Below are 6,738 nucleotides of genomic sequence, written 5' to 3' on the forward strand. Positions count from 1 at the left end.
AAGCTCAGTTTTAACAATATCCACCTTTCATCTTTGGCATATTCAAGTTATCGAACATTCTATATATCGGTAAATTTGAATATGCGGCCAAAATATATATATATATATATATATATATATAACAACAACAAACAAACAAACAAATGTTGTCTATACCCAGATTTTTTGTAGAGCATTAAAATACTAATAAGAATTTATTCAAAAAGTAAAATAAATTTTTTAAAAATGTTTGACAAAATTCTGATAAGGAAATATTCAAAGGAAAAGAATAAATAACTTGACAAAAGAGAAGTTTCCAAGTCTTCATTAGATTGTACCAATCTCATGAACAAATTGGATACCTATCAGCTAACATCTCCAAAATTACAACAAAATAAATTAGGGAAGTTTTTTTTTTTTTTTTTTTTTTTTTGACAAAGCCACTGTAACTTTCCCTCTAGAGTTTTGGATTACAACACCAATACCTTCTTTGTTTATAAAGTCTGAATTCGGTAAGGATGATGTGTAAAACCTATGTTTTACACTATCCAATAAGTGATTGCCACATCAACATTTTACTTAAAATTCAATACATCCTACCACACCTAATAATGTCTCAATAAACTCCCAATTTGGTAGGATTTATATATGGATATTAGAATTGATTGGGTGTGGTTGTGCTTATGCTTAAATATGTAATAGGATAATGTGGTATGCTGGGATTAGAGATAGGGGTATGCAATAAACCGAAAAATTGAAAACATAGACCGAAACCGACTAAACCGTGTCCAAAATTTCAGTTTGGCTTCAGTGTTAATTTCTTGAATCCGAAATATTTCGGTTTCGATTTCAATGTCCCACACAAATATACCGACCCGATCGAAACCAAACCGAAATATATTAAATATTAATATGTACAAAATTATATCAAAAAAGGTCATGGTATCACAGTGGCATGATACCAAGGACACGTGTGTTCCCACAACTAAACCCAAGTTCGACCCATGGCAAAGCCTTTTTATTTTTTCTCTCTTTATTATACCAAAATTACGTCTTTTTGAGTTTGTTTTATAACCCTGCTAACCCTATTTTTTAGTTTTCCTCTCTCACTTTAGCAATAGCCGTTCTCCCCAAAGAAGTCTATTTCATACCATACCGGCCGGTATTTACCGTTTCAATACCTTGGTCGGTACAGAAACAAGGTAGTTTCGTACCGGAAAATATACAAGCCCATATCCGGTCATTTCAGTCATACCGGAGGAAATATCAGATTCCAACCGGTAAATGCATACCAAACTGGAAAAAGAAAAATGTTTCTTTGTCACTTTCACCTTCCACCAGCGACGATCTCTACATTCTTGACCTCAAGTCGGGGTCGTGGACTGATTTGGCTACTGCTACTTCATCTTCATCATCTTCTTCTTCTTCTCCTCTCTCTCTCTCTCTCTCTCTCTCTCTCTCTCTCTCTCTCTCTGTGCCCATCTAACTTTCTCTCTCTCTCTCTTTCTCGGTTTTTTTTTTTTGAAACTTTTCTCAGTTATTCAAACCTCTCTACCCAAGAAATAGTCTTTTCAGATGTAAATAGTAGCTTGCCTTTTGATTTTCTCAAAGTATCAGAAGATGATAGTTTGAATTAGTGTCACAATCTTTTGACACATGGGATTGGCATTTATTGAGTTTGGTGGGTGTTTGATTATTTAATAGATTTTTTTTTTTTGGTTTCCCACTTTTATATATGTATGTTGATAACTCCACCAAAAGAATATAAAAAGTTGGCAAAGTGATATATTGAGTTATTAAAAATATAACTTTGTATATTGTATAAAATAGTCAAAAATAGCGGTAAATCTGAAACGGTACACCGGTTTTGACTGGTATCCGAAATATATCGTACCGCAAGCCAAACCGGTACAGCCTCCGGTATAGTATTGACTTCCTTGGTTCTCCCCCCCCCCCTTCTCTCTCTCTCTAGTCATTCTCTCTCCCCACCTCTCTCTCTCTCTAGTCATTCTCTCTCCCCACCTCTCTCTTTTTGTCATGCCTCTGTTTCTCTCTCTCTCTCTCTCTCCACTGTTTCTCTCACTCTCTCTCTATCATGCTACTTCAAGGCTTCTCCACCATTCTCTCTCTCTCTCTCTCTCTCTCTCTCTCTTTCTCTCTCTCTCTCTTTATTTTTTTATTTTTTTTTTTGGTTTGCTACTTTGTTGTGTGCTTAGTGTTTGGGTGCTAAGAAAACATGGGAAAGCAAAGGGAAATAGATTTTTTTTTTTCTTCTTATTACATGATTTTGAGTTTTTTTTTTTTTTTTTTTTTTTTTTTTTTTTTTGTTTGCTTGGTGCTTGGGTGCTAAGAAAATGTGGGGAAGCAAAGGGAAATAGGTTTCTTTTTTCTTTGATCTATTTGGTTTCTAAGAAATTGGAAGCAACCAGAAGCCAACCGAATCGAACTGAACCGATTGAAATCCAATCAATTCGGTGTCGGTACTCTCCTCCCTTATGGTTCAATGTCGGTACCAAATTTGGTAAAACCGAAAAATTTCAGTTCAGTGGAAAAATCACACTTCAAACCAACCAAAACCAACCAATTACACCCCTAATTAGAGGGGTAAAACATGAGATTTACACCACATCCTTACAAAATTTAATCTTTTTATGTATTTGTAATATGTGGATTATGTAAATGTTACATGAATAAGACCAACTTTCACTGTCTTCTACATCTGGAAACAAATGTTTACATCGACTTTAAGGACACTTGAATGACATAATTTAGAAGAAAAAAAAAAGTTAGTATAAGAATAAAAAAGACATGTCTTTAAATATAAAAATAAGAAATAAGAAATATGTTTTGCTTATATATTTTTAAACAGCCTTGGTGAATAGTAGAAAGATAATAATGAAGCGTTGGTAAATCATAATACCTACAATATCTGTTTGGGGGGGGGGGGGGGGGTTTGGGGAGTGGACAATAAGCAATTGTAATATACGAAGTATTCAAAATTTTAATTAAGTCCTCGTAATGCACTAGTATGCAATTTGCATTAACAATAATTACAATTCACTGTATTTCAATAGTATTCTTACACGACATAAAGGGGCCCATCTTCGTATTCTTAAATATTGTTTGCTAATTCCTCAATCAAAGTTCCCAGTGACGTATATGATGATCCATTTTCCATCACAGCCATCTTAGCCTTTTTACTCATCTCCTCTACTTTTTTTCTCACCTCACCATCACCATCCATAAGACACTTGATTCCTCTTTCTATCTCCTCTGCCAACACCAATTTATTGCTTCCCCTCCTATAATCTAAGCTTATCTCCACTGCTAATCCCAATTCCTTCACCATCTTAAGGGCATTCAACTGTTGCTCAGCATAAATTGGCCATGTTGCAATTGGAACACTATGCCACAAGCTCTCCAAAATTGAGTTCCAACCACAATGTGACACAAATCCTCCAATTGCCTTATGAGCTAAAATTGACACCTGTGAAATCCACCCACACACCAAACCAATCTCACTTGTTCGTTCCAAGAACCCATTTGGCAAAACTTCCTCAATATTCGTGTATTCATCCGGCTGATCTAATAGGACTTTAGGTGGCTCACGCAATGACCACAAGAAGCGAAACCCGGCCCGTTCAAGCCCGTGGGCTATTTCTCTTACTTGGGGTTCATCAAGACATCCCATACTACCAAAGCATAAGAACACCACCGATGATGAAGGTTGGTCCTCAAGCCACCTTATAATACTTTCATGGTGAGCTCGATCTGGGTGCCATTGGGCTGATCCAACAAGGTCAAGAACAGGCCCAATTGGATAACTCGTGGCATTTGACTCGTGGAGAACGAGTTAAGTGCATGAGACTCAAGCTCTTGAAGCGTATTTATAACAATACCCTTTGTTTGTGTGTACCTGAGTGCATGGTACATATAGCAGGAGTACCCATCTTCTGTAAACGCTACTGGAGGAAACACACTTGGGGGAACCGGGTCAACAAAACCCGGGATAACCAACTTAGTATCTGACTCAGCGAGCTCAGTGGTGAGTTGGGTTTGGGTGTCTAAGACAGGAAGATGAAGAATAAAGCTAAGAAACGAAGCTGGAGAGGCAAAGTAAAGGTAACAAGGGATGTCAAGCTCTTTAGCAACATCAATGATTGAACTACAAAACATGTCAACGAATAACCCAGCAAGTTGTGGGACTGAGTTGGACTCTGAGTCCGAGTCCAACTCGGGTGCCATGAGCTTTGTGATTGCTTCTTTTACATGGTGTTTATGCTTTTCAATGAGTGAGGTTACATGGGCTATGAAAATTTTTGAGTGATCAGATGGGGGAAAGTCTACCGTAGGGAGGTGGACAAATCGGATATTCGTGGTTGACGTGGCGACGCGTGATTGGATGTACAAGTCGAGAAGTGGTCTCCCGGGCATGTTGATGATGAGTATTGTGGCTGAAAATCGATGGTCGTGGTCGACTATGCGTTGAGCAAACTCGACAATGGGAACAAGGTTTCCAAACCCAGGGGTTGCGATGAGCACAACCTCGAATTTGGTCATCTTTGCTTGATTTTTGGCTTGATCCTATCAAGAATGGCTTTTGGAAGTAGTGGGCATCGCAATGATAATGTGAAGTAGTGTTGTGACTATATAGATAAGGAATAAGGAATAGGGGATCATATTAGAAAAAGTATCTTAGATTCTTAGGTACCCTATTGACTTATGTGCTGAAGACAACCTCAAATTTATTAATGGACAAGTATGGGTTCCATGGGCTTTCAATTAATTGATTTGGCATCTTTTTTTTCTTTCTGTTTTTTTTTTTTTTTTTTTTGGTGAAAAGAAGCTTCATTAAAAAAACTAAGAAAACTAAGAAGACGCAACAGTACAAATTGTGTTCAAATACATTCCATTGAGGTCATCTTTACAAACATCAACTAAATTTACAGGCGAATTATCAAAGGTAGAAAAACTAGCATCGAAACAATTATCAATAAGACTTTTGCGGTTCTATGAACCAAGACTAAAAAAAAAGGCCGAAATCTTTTCTCTTTTTTTTTTTTTTTTGTCTAATAGTGGACAAAAATTAGTTTTTTTAGGTGAATAAAGATGATTTATTCGTAAGAGAAAAGGACAGGCAAAGAAGTATACATGTTTCAAACAAGTATATGCTCTCTCCCCTTATAGTTGGCGGGACCTATTAAGAGAATATATCATGTTTGAGGTGTATATTTTTTTCTCACAGTTGGTAGAATCTATAACTGTGAAAGGAAGAAATATGCACCCAAAATATGGTGTATTTTCTGACAAGCTACCGATAAGCATCTATAATAAGGGATAGAGTTGAACAAAGTTTCTCTCCAAACTAGTTTGGAGAGAAACTCTTCAAACTTCTCATATATTTCTTTTTTGGGTGTGAATTTTGAGAATCTAACCGTTGAATTTCATGTTCCTTATATTCTTAACATGCATATCAAATTTCATTCAAATTTGATATTATTTACTATTTGATCAATTAACTTATTTTTTATATACAACTTTAAATCACAAAAACTTGAAATTATAACATTTAATTGATGACATAGCAATTGATCTATTATCTTCTTAAAATTTTGTAAGTATTAAGAATGTAATAAGAACATGCAATCTAACGGTTAGATTTTCAAAATTCACACTTAATATAAAAATATATAATGAGTTTGTATGATTTCTCTTCAACTAGTTTGGATAGAAACTTTGTTCGACAGAGTTATGTTTGATGATTAATAAATACTCGTACTGATCCTTGATGGGAGCCGCCGACAATTTCCTCAACATATAATAATAATAATAATAATAATAATGAGAGAGAGAGAGCTTTACTTTTATATTATATTATTATTGGGGTAAAAGGTAGAATATGATTGAATAAAGTTGGAAGTATTAATGAGGGTGGCCTGGTCGGTTGGAAAAGGAGTTTTCATTAAGGAAGGGAGAATATGAAGGAGAAATGAGAAATATATGGAAGTAGCTGTTTCCGACGAAAACCACTTTAAATTCTCTCATTCTTTTACTAGGTGGGATGAATGGAAAAATGAGTTAATAAAAATTTTTCACTTTAATTTTAAATCCACTATTTCAATTATTCTTTTTTTTTATTATAAATTTGATAGTTATAATAGAAAGAGTAGGATTTAAATATTTAATATTTCTGTTGAAAATATTGGAACGTACAAATTAAGGTGTAAGAGTCTTTGTGTACTACAATTTGTTCATTAACTTGGTCTTTCATGGATAGCATTGTGATATATCATAAATTTTAGAGTTGTTGTAACTATCCCACCAAAAAAAACCTGTGATATTGTGAGTTGCCGAATCAAAAATGGCTTTGTATGACTTTATTCTTCGGTGATAACCGAAAAAAATAAAAAAATAAAAAAAAATTTATATTATTATGACCTTTAGTTCATAGGCTTTTTCCAAACAGATAAGCTAAATAATTTGAGTAAAGAAATATGTACGGAATAATAATTGATCCACGATGAAAACCAAGTGTGGTTATGAGTCATAGATTTGGACAGGTTCAGCCAACTTGGCTTGTAAAGATTAGCTTTCTTTAGTTTTTTTTTTTTTTTTTTTTTTTTTTTTTTTTTTTTTTATAAAAAGAAAAAGAAAGAGTTGCTTTCTTTTCTGTCTTTTGGAAGTTTTATGGAGGCATGGGTAAGATATCAATATGTTAACGGGTGTTAGGGTCATATTTTATATGTAATTGGTTAATTT

At 34.6% G+C, this 6,738-nt stretch overlaps 1 pseudogene; it reads right to left on the bottom strand.

Moving 5' to 3' along the window:
• Positions 1 to 2,971: 2,971 nt before the first annotated feature.
• LOC142642125 (UDP-glycosyltransferase 43-like) lies at positions 2,972 to 4,601 on the bottom strand (annotated as a pseudogene).
• Positions 4,602 to 6,738: the final 2,137 nt, after the last annotated feature.

This window comes from Castanea sativa, chromosome 7, assembly GCF_040712315.1.
Source record: "Castanea sativa cultivar Marrone di Chiusa Pesio chromosome 7, ASM4071231v1".
Classification (NCBI taxonomy): domain Eukaryota; kingdom Viridiplantae; phylum Streptophyta; class Magnoliopsida; order Fagales; family Fagaceae; genus Castanea; species Castanea sativa.